The 16,748-nt window shown below is 42.0% G+C and overlaps 1 protein-coding gene across 5 annotated transcripts in view; it reads right to left on the bottom strand.

Annotated features, from left to right (window-relative positions):
• EPHA6 (EPH receptor A6) overlaps positions 1 to 16,748 on the bottom strand; it is a 778,455-nt gene that overhangs the window by 575,911 nt on the left and 185,796 nt on the right. The gene's annotated exons all lie outside the window — the stretch shown is intronic.

Here is a 16,748-nt window from a genome sequence, read left to right on the forward strand (position 1 = left end):
GCAGATGGTATTTTGATGTCTGCTGCCTCACCAAAAAGCCTGGTGGAATAGCTGTCTTGCAGACCATGTGGAAATTGTAAGAGGTTCTTGCAGGGCCCTGATCTCTAGTGGGAGCTCATTCCACCAGAAATGTCCTGACCCTGGCTGAGGCTAGGTGGGCATAATTTGGGTCAAGTATATGTTGGCCTAATCTGCACAAGGTTCAATGGGGCATATATAGGGAAAGGCGGTCCTGCAGGTTAATGTTAATGAAATATTCCTGTACTCACTTATGAGCTGTACTACCTCAGTTTCACACATTAAAGCTTTGTCTAAAATCCATTTACTTATTTATGGGATTTCTCTTCTTCTGAAAGCACTTAAGGTAGCTCATGAAAATCTTATTAGCTGAGTAAAATAGATCCAGTCAAAAACCTTAAAAAATGACAACTAGTTGCAGCATAGATTTGATCAACTATAAAGCCAGCATTAACTTAGCAATAGAAAACCATGAAAATTGATAAAACCAGTAAAACCAGCCACAGCAATACAATCATAAATTATTTTTTTTAAAAAACCTTGCAAGTCAAGACCACATAAGAATGTCAGTTCAGTTGCCATCAAATGACCTTCAGAATAACTCCAACCTCTAAGAGTTCAGGTTAGGACTTTTAAGAGCCTTTTAAATGGCACCAAAACCAAATTGACAGCCCATGCTGTAGATATAATACTGGGGATATATAGTCACAGTGGCAGGTCCCAGTTAAAATAAACTGCAGTTGCATTTCACATGACTTAAAGGTTATAGAGCTTCCTCAAAGATGTGGAAGGCCAAGAACAGAATGCTACAGTAATATAATCTTATGTTACCGCACATGTAGAACTGTGGAAACAGAATCCATAGAAATACTTCTTAGTTCATATCACCAGGAAAATTAGCTTTTACATCTGTGTCATGATGAGCATCATAATAATCATATTTCATGACTGAACAAGTTCATTTGTGCCCCATAGGGAGATGTATGCAATTGACTCAGCCCTTTGTATAATTCTTGTAAGGCACAAGACATTGACTGGCGTGCGTGGGTAATTGCCCAGCCTGTGGGGAATGTCAACAGAAGAACTTTAAATGGGTTTAATTTTGGTACCCAGAAGCATCATGCACTGATGGGGGGCCATTACTGTAACAGCCCATTTGTTCCATGGTGGGGAAAGATATATATCTTTCATGAAAGACAATGCCTTTCATGCTGAGCAGCATCAACCAAACCCTTTATTAATGGAAGATGGAGATGAAGCTCACAATTTCTTGGCTCAGTTCCTGTGCAGGTAAAGATAAACAATTCATTGTTAACTGCATTTGGAGTCAGAATGGAGTCGCTCAAATGATGGTAACTGCTAAAGGCTACATAGCACAGTCCTCCCTTAAAAAAGGCAAATAGCTTATGGCAAAGCTTTTTTTTTTTAAGAAAAAGCCCAGCAGAACTCATTTGAATATTAAGTCACACCCCCTGATGCCAAGACAGCCGGAACTGCATTCCTGTGCTCAAAAAAAGCTCTTGTTTATGGTATAGATTAGTCATTTACATAAACTAGCTAAACCCAGAAGTGAGCTCAGGAGACAACCAGATCTTGTTTCCAGCAAAAAACAGCTATGCAATGGGCTAATTGGCTGTCAGCTTTCAATTGTTCTTGGCAAGCAAGGAGAGTAGGTGGATGAGAATGCATAAATGTGTTTGGGGGAGAAAGGTATGTGGGGGAGAAATGTATCTTTCTTTCTACATCTCCCCCCCCCCCATACTTGCTTCTGGGTTCCATTGTTCAAACCCCTGTGAGAATTCTGCTGAACTCTTAAGATTTGACAAACTTTATATTATTTTTCCCCACCAAAAAAAAAATATATGGGAAAAGTAACCAAAACATAAACAAAGCAGACAGATGGAAATTTTCATCATGCCATCGTGACCACATAGGAGAAACCAATTTTAAAAGTATGATGGGAGTAAGGTTTTATTATGACAATTATAATTCAAGAAGCATTTTAAAGTAGACACTGAGCTGATACAATTTAGTACACCTTTAGGAGATGTCAGGGGCTTGTAGCATTGTAAGGAAAAGCCCCCTTAAAGAACATCGTGATTACCAGCTTGGTTGCCAGAGCACCTGGAGAAGTGACTTGCACACGTCTGGCCAGGGAGTGTGAGTAAACCTATCCAGGACTAAAAGGGACTTATGCAGTACAAGCAGCCATAACGCTATAAAGGCACTCTAGACTGGTACAAGAGTGCCCACCAGGAGAACAGAAGGCTTCCCATCATTCCGTATGACAGCCATCCCAGCATTGGAGCAAAGGAAACTGCGCCGCCAGGAGCTATCCAGGCGAACGGTTATGAAGTTCTGACCATGGAATCCACTGTGGAGGGCTAACACCACGCAGCCACCTTCCTACCAGGCTCAACTCCATTCCAGTGAAGTGGACGGCTCACGTACACACCAGATGTCACCTCTGGCCTACAAGCAACCTACCCACCCCAGGAGTGGTTAATAGTCCAACCGCCACTTTCTTTGTTTAACAGAACTCTAAACAAAGACTGGTGCCCAGAAGAAGACTAAAGAAGAGGAAGACCATCTTCAGCCAGAGCCAAGTTTCTTTGTATATGCTGGGTGTTACCTAGGCCACAATTTGACTCTCTATTGTCACCCTTTCAGATAAGTTACCTAATCTTGAGTGTTCCCCACCCAGTAGTCACTTCTATTCTTCTTTCCAACTGTCACTTTGGAGCCGCCCCCTGGTCCGTTTCAATCTGAAAGTTCTCTCAGGTATCCAGGATCCAGGCAAGTCCATTGGTCAAGAGCAAGCACCCAATTAGGTGTCACCAATGCACTTTCTATTGGTTGTCACAGTAGTCCAGCCCTTTTGGTCACTGCAAAACCTCCCCTTTTCATGAGGTCATGCACTAGCTGACCACCTTTCTCATACCTCCCATCCCCTAAGGGCTCAAAAGAGTCATTATAATCTGTGGACTAGCTACACACAGGTGTGGTTCTATCAGTATCCCAACTTCCACTGCATAGATCCATCCCCGATTCCTGATCAGTTTCGGGTCCCTTCTCCCACTTCCTCACTTGTCGCCATTGGAGCCTTCCTTGAAGACTACGATAGGTAAATATCGCCCTGTTTGTCTACCCATGTGTTCCCCTATCTCTCTATCTATGTTTCCTAGGACTGAATGTGTGCTTTGATGAGTATTTTATCTTGTATGGAAGCCTATACTTTTCTCAATACATTATAATTGTTTTACTTAATTAGAGTCCTAATATTCTTACGCATTACCTTTCTGGACGGTTAATCTTGTATACACAGGTAAAAGATCCCTAGTGAGCCAGGTGCCCACCTGACAATTCCCCAACCTCGTTTTGAGGGCATTTTGGCTTACAGCATATGCAACTGAGTTGTGCTAATGAGCTCTGATACCTCTTTTTCTTCAAAATGACCCTTGCCTCTAACCACTTATATGGAACAATTACTTCAAAACATGTACATTATTGTATCATAGCAAGAACTAGGTATGTATACATGCTGAAAAGACATTTGAAGTGCGACATTCTGTGTATTGATTGATATATCACAAAGCTGAACATCTGTTTATAAATGCCATCCAAACCACTAGAGTTCTTCTCTATACTACCATAAAACTTCATAGTGTCTATTATTAACTTTACAGCTTTTCGTATTTGAAGTATAAAATTCTGAAGAAACAGAATACATGTAGTTTGCATGCATACTTGCATACTCTATAGGCAACAACGTAAAGTTTGTGAAATAGCTATAAATGTAAATGGTTTACATAACATCTTCCTCTTGCTATTAAGAATTTACAGTCATTAAAAGTGCAGCTACATTTATATTTTTAGCACTATGTCTGGAACATACTATTTTTTTTACAAAAGCTAAATTGAAGTCTTATAACTTGCCTTCTTAATGTATTCCAATATACAAGTAAGCATAAAAATATGTTATTTGGTTCAAAGATAATGGGCAGTTTTGGTTTTAAAGCAGTGAAAAATATGTACTTAGTATAATGATCCATAGACAAGAATGGTTAGCTAAATTCACGTAATCTTGTTTGATGTATTTACATTGAGCTTGGAGAACTAACGATTCCTTATTGGTTTATGGAACATATGTAGAGATGACAAATTTGTATGGAAAATTTTAGTTGTTAAAATATAGTGAGGAGAGTGACAATTAAGTCACATGAATACAGCTGCATACTGTTCAATTTAGATTTATTGAGATCATTTTACAAAGGTATTAGCAACAAAGCAGAAAACTGAATATTCAGGTGCTTCTTTCATACAAGAAATTGGTTAGTTGTCATGACTGCCAAAGTAACAGAGATGGATAAACAATACACAAGATGGATTGACACAAACCTAAAAGAAATAAAGAAGATACAAAGGAAGGCAAAACAAAATTTAAATATTTAAGAGACTGTTATGAACATCACTGCAGACACTGAATCCTATTTCTGTTGATGCAAGAGCAAACAATGGGGTTGCAACACATAACTTTGTTGGGCATTTAATAATAGTCTTAGAGATTGAAGCATTTCAGCCGAAAAGTTTTGAAGAAAGACTCCAACAAGAAATTGCAGAGTTGGAACTGATATGCAGATTTTATACTGTCAGCCCTGGAATGAGTTGGAATGTCATAAAAAAAGCGTAATTGTTCCTCCTTACAGCTTTATGCACACTGTCCATCATGTAATTTACTATGTCAGGTCCAGGCAGTCCCACAGCTAAGGGCTGCAGGGGGAGGGGACCATGGAGGGGTCAGAGGGGGCCATGGGAGGGCCAAGGGGGTGAGAGCAGGAAGCTGGAGAGGCTGGGGGTCACCCCTCTTCCTCCTCCCTCCTGTGTGATTTAGAGTCAGCCAATAAGATGCAGGATGGGCAGCAGCTGCTCCTGGATGCCACTCCTATGTAATTTAAATCAGGCAAGAGGGCGGTGGGAGAGAGGCAGCCCTGGAATGGAGGGGGTGAGGGGCCCTGAAAACCCTGTCAGAGGGCCATGCCTGTGGACCCCTGGTTAGCTACAGGCCTGGGTGTGGCTCGGAGATCTCCCAGAGTCACAACTAGGGATGGCCATAAACTGGGAAAACCAAGGTTTGTCTTGTGGTTTGTGGGGCTGCATGAATCATGAACCTCCATGGACCTCCTAGCCCTGGAGGTACTTCACCCCTACCTTGAGTTGCATGGCACAACCCCTTTAAACAGTCTGCATGAGGGCGACCAAGAGTGAAGATGAACTAGTAGGGAAAGACTTCTGCACACCAACCCTGCTGTCTTGGATTGCCTGGGGCAGCCCCTTTAAACAGATTGTGTGAGCTGGCCAAGACATCTTTCTGCTAACTGAGGCTTGGATTGCAAGGGGCTTGCATCAATTTCAGCCTTCCTAACAGCTTTCACATACACTAGCCCAGTTGTTAGGCTGATGTAAGCCTTTTCAGCAATCCCTCTTGCTCCACTCCTCTTCCCACTACAACCCACACAAACCTCGGGGGAAAAGCGGAGGGTCATGAAAAGGTCATGGAAGGGGGCTTGCATGAATCTCAATTTACAAACTATAATCTGGGTGATTTTAGCCCAAAATTAGGGTTGTGGGCAGGATAATGCCCATCCCTAGTCACAATTAATCTTAAAAGTACAGAGATTAGTTTCCCTGGAGAAACTAGCTGCTTTGGAGGATGGATTCTATGGCATTACATTCCTGCTGAGGTCCCTTTCCTCCCCAAACCCCACCTTCCTCATGCTCTGCCCCCAAATCTCTAGAGGTTTCTTAAACTGCAGTCGGCAACACTATTATCTGTTCCTCAATATTTGGGAGTGGTGTGTATCCACTTTGAATCCACATTTACAATTTTGACTGGCAAACTCAATTTTCCAGAGATTCTTTCCAACAATTTCTCTACCTCATCCCCTCTATCTGTTCTTTGTAATTTTGCATATAAATCTCTTTTCAACTGAATGCAACATTTCATGTATCTGACAAAGTGGGCTCTTGTTCATGAAATCTTATACCATAATAAATGTGTCAAGCTCTGTTCAAGTTACAAAGAACATGGATACATCTTGCCTGTATGTGTGTACATCCATTTATAAGAAATACCCAACATGCATTCATTTTACAAATTAAATTTGAGACCAGTGCTTAAATGAATGTGAGGTTTGTGTAATATGTTCAGCTGTAAGTGCATTCACTGTAACATAGGAATTACTCAGTCTATGTACAAAGAACTACCAAGAGTATACTGTACATGAATTTCACCCAAGTTCACTGCAATTTATGACCAAGGTTTTAGTCTTTACAATACCGCAGGTTAAATTTGTTGTTTTTACTGAAAAACATAATGAAAGTCTCTTACTGCAGCAAATTGAGAATGGAAAACAATGCATAGGAAGATCAGGGTTGTTTCATCAGTCTTTTGCATATTTTATTTGTTTTCCCCATTTTTCAATCCATCAGAAGCTAGTAGCTGCAAAAAGCAACATTTATGCACTAGTAAAAATTATGCCTTTTGTAGGCAGAATACACAAATGTGACTTAGTGGAGCATTCATAAGTGATGCTATTCAGCTATAGTTGGTCTCTGGATAGGTTCCTGTATACAAAAGTAGTAAATGGTGGCTTACGTATCTCCTATGTTAGGGCCAATGGCTGGGGCTGATGGGAGTTGTAGGCAAAAAAACATCTGGAGAGCTATCCCTGTCCTATGTTAAAGATATTCAAGGATAGGATGGGAAGTTTTGTTTGATAGATGCTTTTGTTACAGTGAACACCATATCAGTGCAGGTGGTTGCTTACAGGACCCTTGATATTCCTTTGGGCCCTTTGATTCCAAGGACTCAGTTGTTTATAAACGGAAACTTGTCACATGTTACCATGCTAAAGACACTACTGTTGGCAAAAGAGGCCAAACAGCCTTTGGATGCATTTAATCAAAACCCTTAGAATTTTTTTTGAAAACATAAGAGATGCACAAATTTTATTCAAGGATTTTATCTTGTTTGCTGAACTTCAGGCTTCTTCATAAACAAAGTATATTATAAGACCAGCTGTGAAATAGACCATTATTTTGGAGTCCCATTGAGATGAGGGCATAGCAAGAAGCATTGGGGCCACTGTAGTGTGGATCTACCATTATTCAACACCAGCCATTATACTTCACACAGAAGGAGGGGTGAGAATGAGTGAGAGGGAGGCGACCTCTGAGTGACCATCCCAGATATATTACAGTCTACATTAGTCAGCTACCAGAATGGCAATAGTGCCATTTGACAGATCCAAGACAATAGAAGAAGACAGTGCATGAATTTATGCAACATGACCATGAAACTCTTTTCTTTGGAATGTGCAGGGCTTTTTTGTAGCAGGAACTGCTTTGCATATTAGGCCACAAACTCCTGGTGTAGCCAATCCTCCAAGAGTAGGCCGTCTGCTAAGAGCCCTGTAAGCTCTTGGAGGATTGGCTACAGCAGGGGTGTGTGGCCTAATATGCAAAGCAGTTCCTGCTACAAAAAAGCCCTGGGAATGAGGATGCTAGGGTGAGATTTCCAAGGTCCGCCCCCCTCGAATTTACTTCCAAATACACATATTAAGATTAGGCTACATGACCACAATATGTCCACAATATGTTTAAGCCAAAAGTGCTCTTTATTGATAAAGTTGTGGCTAGCATTACAGTATAATCTAAAATATGCTTTCCTTTAAGTTAAGTAGGAAGTCCATGATATACTGAAGGCTTTTACTCTTAATGGGAAATGTGATTAAAAATCTGTGACAATCATGTAGTAGTACCAAAAGCTTGATTAAAAAGGCTTTTCTGGGGGTAAAGAGAACAGAAATACAGTGACAGTTGTAATTTAGATTTGAACAACTGAATTACAGTGCATTGTCTTGCTGTAGGGAATTACTTTTAAAGCCAAAACCCCTCAAGTGCTTCTTTCTCCTCAAAAAGAAAAATGGTTAAACTGTCTTCCTCCTAAATATGATAGTTTCCACAAAACTATTTAAATATTCACTTTGAATCAAAACCATGGTTTGAATTCAAAAATTAGAACTTTGAATCCTGCTCCTAGCCATATAGTTAATAGTATAAATCTCCTTTCTTTGGGGGGAAAGTGAGGTTTCTGCATTTAAATGATGACTAATTTCATTAAAAGGAAGGTGGATTTATCATATGCAGATAATTTCTGTTGCACTGAGGGCAAGAATTAGGGTCCAAAATACACAGAAACAGAAAATAATACAATGCTGGAACTAATCTTTTAACATGTAATATTATCTTGTTACTGCTGCCAGACCCTAGAAAAAACCAGGCAATGGAATTAATTTCAACCATTGAAATTGGTTTCAGTCACTGAAATGAAGATTTGTAGTTTCACAAATAACTGAAATCATAGCCCATGTATCCAAATTTCTTAACCTTCCCAAGGAATCAGGGGTGTTTTTGACCCCGGAGTCATGGGGAAAAAATTGGTTTACCCATTTAAAGCTATCTACAGGTACCAACCTTCTGTGATGCCTTCTCCTCAGTGAACTGCAGTGCCCTGAAGTCCCTCTGTCCCCTCCCCACTGCCTTTCTTTTTTTTATTTTGAGTTTCATCAAAAGGGAAAATAGGGTCAGTTTGACCCCCAATAGACTTTGCATGAAAATGCAAATACTATGCATAATCATAATTTGGGGTTCCATTGACTCCAACAAATATTGGGAAAAAAATTTTTTTTAGCATTGTTCCCATGTATATATAGATGGTCCAGCACCTATTATCTATATTTTTTAGAAAGGTGGAGCAAACGTGAACACAAAATCTTTTCTAATAATTTCTATCTGTAGACTTTTTTGGCATTGAGACTTTAGAAAGCTTTTGGAATTGGGCTTCGATGCCCCCAAGGGAAAGTAGTCTTTGCAACCTGAATTGTTGAGTATATAGTAGGAGCAGGTAAAAGCCCTGTGTTTGTGCTCTCTCAAAGCTTCCCTCATGCCCATAGGCTCATGGAAAAGCTCAAATTGAACTGTACTGCACTTTTGGAAATGGGGTCACTCCATACCCCTTTGCAAGACAAGCCAGGACATGTATGCAAGCATCATCTTAACCTCATATTTTTTCAGACTTGAAGGAGCCATGAAACCTGGAACTTTAGATGACTCCTGGCCACCATTGCTTCCCTTTGCCCTCCTGGCCACCTGTTTTCTGAGCTAATTGCTTTCCTTTGTGCTTCAAACTTTGCAAACCTTATAGTGATCTTCTCAACTTTACATATCTGCCGGGGGGGGGGAGTACTCTAGATGACCCCAGCCACCGCTGATTGGTTCCCTTTTTCCTTCATTCCCCCCCCAAAACCCCCTCTGATTTGATTATCTTGACTTTGTAGGAGAAAGTTACTCTAGATGACCCATAGTCACCTGTGCACTGAACTGTTCACCTTCAAATTTTCCAAACCTCTGAGTCACTCTCTCAACCAGGGCTGGCACATGGGGTTCTGCCACCTGAGGCAGAACCCTGATGTGTGCCCACCCCTCCCACCAGGGAAGAGGTGATGTCATCATGTTGGTCAGTGAAGCACCATTGTTTCTGGGCACTGAGGGGCCGAGGGAGTTCCTCCGACCCCTCAGCACCCAGAAAGAACACACGGCACTTTCAGTCCTTGGCACTCTCTGAGTTCAGAGGGCACCGAGGACTGGAAGCGCTGTTGTTTCTTGGTGCTTAGGGGCCAAGGGAGCTCCTCTGACCCCTCAGTGTCCAGTTGGAAGCTCAGGGATGGCACGAGCAGGAAGGAGGCACCTGCCCTTCACCCCTGTTGGGAGCTGGTGTCCTAAGCAATTGCCTAGTTTGCCTACTCCCACGCACCGGCTCTGCTCTCAACTTTACACATTTGGAGGGTAGAGTGTGTGCGGGAGGTTACAACGACTGCTTTCTTAAAAATAAACAGCTTTATAGATTCCCAACTCTGTCTTCTGCTTTAAAAATTGTAGGGTCAATTTGACCCCATTTATGTTTTTGTGTGGTTTTGATGTTTTCAATACGGGCATTTTTTCCCTCAGTTTCAAATTTGACTCTCCTTTGTCCTGAATTTCTGAAGGAAGTTATTCTTGAGGCCTGATTTTTTTGTTCTTATTAGCTAATGACTGAGAGAGCTATCAGGTTTCCATTGTTGTTTTGCTGTAATGTGGGGTCACTTTGACTCCTATGCCAAAGTAGTATAATTGGGTTTTTCCTTGGGAGAGTTAATTATTAGATATCTTCACTCCATCAAAAAGTGACATAACCTGCTGAGGACACTTATTGGCAGAAGCCACTGTACTCTGCTTGAAGACTGGGACCTTCCAAATGGGTATTTTTATGGTGTCTGAAATCTGTGGATACTTAAATCTGGATACTGGAGCCATGAACATACAAGAAAGATCCCTCTATAAACCTGAGAATGGCCCCAGGTTCAAAAAAAATCTGAAATCTAAAAATATTACTGGGGGGGGACCCAAAATAATAGAAGCAACACCTGTACCATTAAAAAATAGATATGCTCTGCAGTGGTCATTGCAGGGTCTGCTAGGCAACCACAACAATATTGCCAATTGAAGCCTTAGTTTGTGTCAGTAAAAGACAGAGGGAGGGGGGCAGAGGCCTTTCCAGGGCTGCTTTGGCCCTTAAGAGAGGACTCATTGGGGCTAAGCCTGGCAGCTACTCCCAGGTGACAATAGCACATGACTTGCATTCTGGGCTGGCACTAGGCTTTCTGGGCCCTAGGCCTCCCAGCTGCCCTGCTTCTGTGGCAGCAAGGGAGAGTGCAGCGATGGCAGGCAGTGCAGCATCAAGTGCCTCTGAGAGCTCATGCCACCACACTGCACCCGCTCAGCCTTCCAGTCTGTGCTTCCACTGGAAGGACAGACCTGGGAAGGCTGAACAGCGTTGGTGAGGTGTGTGCTCAGTGGCACTTGGAGCCAGGCATGCACCAACCTGCCAACTTCACTCAGCCTTCCCAGAGCAGCCTGGCTCTGAGTGCCTTGGAGTGCACCCAGTGCTGCGCCACCCCCTGGTGTCCCTTCCTCATCACCACTGCCTGCCTGCAGCAGGCAGCAAGGTCAAGTGTGGTGGGGAAGGGGCACCAAAGGTGGTGGGGAGGGGGTGCTGGCTATCCCTGAGACCAGATAGCACCCTAGGCGGCCACCAACCTGGCCTACTGGGACATGCTGGCCCTGTTTGCATGACTCAGGATCATGTTCTTGCTACTGTTCAATAGCAGCCACCATAAAACCATTGTGGTGTACTATTTAGAGTTTCAGACTAGGATCTGGGAGATCCAGGTTCAAATCCCCAGTATGTCATGGAAGCTCACAAGGAAACCTTAGGCCAGTCACATCCTCTCAAAGTTGTTGTTATGAGGGTAAAATGGAGGACAAGGATGGGAGAACTTCCTGAGCTCTTTTGGATCCTCACTATGGACAAAGACAGGGGATAAATGAAGTAAATAATATCTATATCAGGGGTGGCCAAACTGCAGCTTGGGGGCCACTTGTAGTTCTTTCACATATATTGTGCAGCTTCCAGAGGTTAAGGAGGACCTTAATGCAGGCTTACCATCAAGTAAGTGTGCTTAGCCTTGCGACCTTAGCCTCTGAACACTGACCCATAGATAGACAACTATTTCCACCATGTGTGAAGCAGGGAAGGAGGGAAAAATAAGTAGGCTTGCAAACTCTTCTCCACTGCAGAGGTAGTGCAGAGAGAGCACAAGAGCCAAGAGAGCCACCGGAAGGAGGGACAGAATTAAAGGGGGCAGTGCAGGGTTCCCCCTTAGTTTTATAGCTCTTGTAGGATCTGTGTTTACTAACCTTTGTGTCAAGGCAGAGTGGTGCATAATTATGCAAATGGTGGTCAGTTATTTATATTCTATAATGTGTGTTTCCTTCTCCCATTTGTGTAAAAAAAAATTCCCTAACCTTTCCCTATGTTGGCCTTATGGGGACTGTTATTCCCAGCTTTTTTTTAAAGTCTCATTCTACCCTGGCTGTGTTATAAAGTGCATAAATATGTATTTTATCTTTCTGTGCAAAGAGTGTTTTAATAAAGACATGTGTGTAATATTTGTTCATGTCTTGTGGCTCTCAAACATCTGACATTCCTTCTTTGTGGCTCTTACATTAAGCAAGTTTGGCCACCCCTGGTCTATAGCTATTTGAATGTAGGGAACAGATTAATGGTAGGCTGGTTGGCAAATAGGAAGGAGAGAAAGAAGCAGACAAAGGTGAAGATATGGTGTTTTCAGGAGGAAGGAAAGAATGTGGGAAGAGGTATACAGAAGTGTGTGAGGTGCCCCATGCAAGTCTTTGAAGGTTTCCTTCTGTGCAGCTGGGCCAGCAATGGTGTAGTGAGAGAGCCAGTTTGGTGTAATGGTTAAGTGTGCAGACTCTTATCTGGGAGAACTGGGAGAACTTGGGGAGGGACGGTGGCTCAGTGGTAGAGCATCTGCTTGGGAAGCAGAAGGTCCCAGGTTCAATCCCTGGCATCTCCAAAAAAGGGTCCAGGCAAATAGGTGTGAAAAACCTCAGCTTGAGACCCTGGAGAGCCGCTGCCAGTCTGAGAAGACAATACTGACTTTGATAGACCAAGGGTCTGATTCAGTGTAAGGCAGCTTCATATGTTCATATGTTCATGGGCTTGATTCCCCACTCCTCCACTTGCACCTGCTGAAATGACCTTGGGTGACTCATAGCTCTGGCAGAGGTTGTCCTTGAAGGGCCAGCTGCTGTGAGAGCCCTCTCAGCCCCACTCACCTCACAGGGTGTTTGTTGTGGGGGGAGAAGATACAGGAGATTGTAAGCTGCTCTGAGTCTCTGATTCAGAGAAAAGGGCGGGGTATAAATCTGCAATTCTTCTTCTTCAATGTGCACCTAGGCTCAGCCTTATGGCCAGTACTTTATAACTGGGCTCATCCAAGTAGCTAGTATTGTGCAATGCAGCTATTGTTTTCCTGAGAGAGACTGCATGGAGCAGAGAAATAGAAAAAGCTGAAGACAAGGAAGCAGATAATAGGAGACTGGCTGGAAGGTGTGAAGGAGAGAAAGGGGGAAATGGAAGAGTTTGGGGGGGGGGTTCAAAGAAGGGAAAGAGGAAACTGGGAGAGAAGAAAATAAAGTATTCCTTGCAAGTTGTTGCATCTTATTTTGCTGCCTGTTTGTTTCTGGGTTCAATGTAAGGTCTTGAGTCAAGTCTCTCATGACCTGAGATCCACTTTCAGAACCACCTCTCTTGATATGAATCTGTAGTTGTTACAGAAAGACAGCTTATCAATTATAAAATAAATAATTTTCCACAATAATGGATAAGCTTTTGAACAAGAGCATTAGCATTTTGTTTTTGCTTCTCTTTAATTTCTTTTTAGCTCTGTTAGAGAACAAATCATCCAGATTCTTGGCTAAGTATCTATATCCAGCAAGAATTAGCCAATGGTTCACTTACCATATTCTCAGCTAAATTTGGAAGAAAAAGAATCCAAAAGGACAGTCACCATCAAGCATATGATAATGGAAAGCAGTTTGATCCCCAGAAAAAACAACTTGCTTAACATGTATTTGTATGCATAATATCCCAAAGAAGTGTGACTCAAGTCTACAAATATCTAAACATTAATTCAGTCCTTGTCCTGCAGTGCACTTTCTTTACAGAGTAACACAAGGTCATAATTCTTCTGTTCTGTGGATTTTAATATGGCTTCTAAATCTTTAATGTCTCCTCCAGCACACCACCACCTAACAGAATACTAACACTATGGTGTATAGCTTTATTCTGAAATTAATATAGCTCAGGGGTCCCAAACCTTGCTGATCCTGTGGAGACTATAGGGATTTGGAAAAAAAAATCAGTATTGGTACCATAACGTTACGTCCTGTTACGGGGGCAGGACCAATCACAAATTGGTGTCATAGTGGTTTGCCAGTTACAAAATACCAAAAGGTTTCACACAACATGTTGGGAGGTTCCAAAGCAAGAATTTTATGTCAGGTGCTGCATCTGCAGGGGTCCCTGATGACACAGCGGTAATATTTCCTGAACTCTTGTGAAACACCTGCTCCAAGGAAACAGAGGAAGACAAGATGACATTCTTATTTTGGGGAAGATTTACAGTTTGTTACTAGATTCCAAATAAAGGGGAGGGTTTGGTCCCTGCATCAACACAGGGAGAATTTGTTGGATTTCTTATACATGTATATGATGTTTCTATATGACTGTTCTTATTGAAGGGTCCCGAAGTATTTCTCTAATAAAAAGGGACGGTTGACCGATGGAACTTATCTGGGAAAGTACATTTGATCTAATTAGCGGCTGGCCAGATATGTGTGGAGTCAGTATCTTGGTATGTGACTGCATAGTGGTACAAGAATGTTGTAAACAACTTGGTTTCCAGAACGTCTGGTGTCCTCAACGCATGGAGTCCTAATGAGGATCTGGGAAAACAAGTCTATTAATCTCATTTCGGAAGAGGACTTTGACAATGCCCTTGTATGGGACTCCAATGCGTCCAGCGTGAAGAAATATTGCTAAACAGCCTGAATCCTATAAAATAATATTATGGATTTTGTCTATACCCTGTTGGGAAGAGATGAGATTGATAGGAGGCTGAAATGGTCTCCTGTAGAGGGGTTTCTATAACAATCATCCCAATACTGTAGTGAAATGGAGAAAGGAGGGGGTGAGAGAGAGATTGCCAAATGGGGAATCAGCCTGTCAGGAGTTCAGGCATGGGACACAGAGGAGAGATTTTTATTAAATGGATTTGTTAGACTTTCCTAATAGGCTAGGAAACTATAGTGGTTATATAGAATGCATATACACACATACATAGCCTTTCCTTTAATATATATATATTCACATATGGCAATATTCCTGGTCTCACGTATGATTTTATTATGATATATTATATGTTTTATTATGATATATGTGTATTAATTGATTAGAATGGGCTCTCAGGCTTTTATGGGAAAGTTTTTTCCCAAGATGGGGGTTCCCAGGCTTTCGTGGGAGGTTGTTGATCCCAGATGGGGATTTTTGCCCTTTAGGGTTCAGTGGCATATCTAGTACTAATTAGCAAAAGTATTTTGCAACAATAGGCGGTTTCTTATGTAACGGGTTTTTTGGGGGGCTTTCCAGCCAAAAGATGACGGAATCTGGCTTTCTGGATTCTGATTGGATAGAAGGAAAGGGGTGCTTTTTGGATTCTGACTGGACAGAAAGGGAAAGGGTGGATGCTATGGAAAAGGTATAATTGTGCTTACCAAGGAGGGTGCGGTTGGTTAGTCAGTTAGCTAGTTAACAGTGAGTTTAAGAGAAGCCTCATGGGAAGCAAGACCCCTCCATACTTCTGCATAGACAACCACCCGAAGCCATAGGAGAGGTGAGGATGAAATGCTTTTTGCTATCTTTACAATGGCTTTGCTTTTACTAAATGTAATAGGCTAAGGAACCTGAGCATGGGAAAGACTATAACCATGTAACTAAGAAGCTATGTAACCATGGGTCATGTAACCACACACAGCCATGAGTCCATGTAGTCATTTAATCATGTAATCTTGTCAGAATGCTGCAGTAACTAAGATTTAAATAAATTTCCAATATATATATATTTCAGAACTTGAAGTCTGGTATCTTTGTCCCTGAGGGGTGTTCTTCCTAGAGTATCTGAATAAAGATCCCCTTTTATTATATAGGGGCAGAACCCTGTATACTTTATCTGTTAACAAAATTACCAGTTTCACAGACATTTAAAAAAATCTGTGTGTATGCAAAGCCAAGGACACTTGACTGTGAAACTGCTTTGATATGCCTACCTAGAATAAGTCCAACATTTTGCTATTCAGCCAGTTGGTAGGGAGTGGCCTGAAGCTGCATTTCCCCCCTGTTCTATTCAACATAGTTGGATTTTATATCCAAAACTCAAAAGGCAAGTGGGCACCAGGAATCAGTAGAATTCATAAATTTCATTGTGCTGCAGCAGCAAGACTTTGAATCTGACCAAAGGTCTGTGCTTTTTAAACACTCTGTGTGATTCATGCAAATATTCATCATAACAAAGTGCAAAATATTTCATGAATGAATATCAAGGTCTAAATGTATTATTTATATATTTATTAAAACATGTATACCATGCCTTTCCTTATGGTTCAAGATAATGTACAATAGTCTTAAATTTTTTTTTGTTAAAACCAGAAGAAAATAACAAACCTCCAATCTCTCCCTCCTTCCCTCCCCACTTTAAAAATGTCTGCCATTTAAACCTCCTCATCACCCCTGGTGAACCTTGCAGCATCTCCTGAAGATCTCCATGGAAGGGTGGCCCCTTCACCTCCTCAGACCTCCTCACAGAGCCAGTGGCACAATGGAACATGCCTGGGCTATGGTTGATACCAGACATTTTCTGTAGGCTGCTACTCACAGAGCCAGTGGCACAATGGAACATGCCTGGGCTATGGTTGATACCAGACATTTTCTGTAGGCTGCTACTGTTCTATCCCAGTGTGGAAATGAAATTAACAATATTGGCTTAGATTGTAGGCACAACACAGCTCACTGGAATGAGAACCCCTGGCCCAATCTTTTTGGGACTTGGGGAGTTCGTAGGGGAGAGTCTCCTGCAAATTTGGGGGCTCTTCCTCAAACCCCCTCCCCTTCAGGTGGTTTCCAATATACCCTGTTTTGCCATTGATTTCAA

This window comes from Heteronotia binoei, chromosome 3, assembly GCF_032191835.1.
Source record: "Heteronotia binoei isolate CCM8104 ecotype False Entrance Well chromosome 3, APGP_CSIRO_Hbin_v1, whole genome shotgun sequence".
Taxonomy (NCBI): domain Eukaryota; kingdom Metazoa; phylum Chordata; class Lepidosauria; order Squamata; family Gekkonidae; genus Heteronotia; species Heteronotia binoei.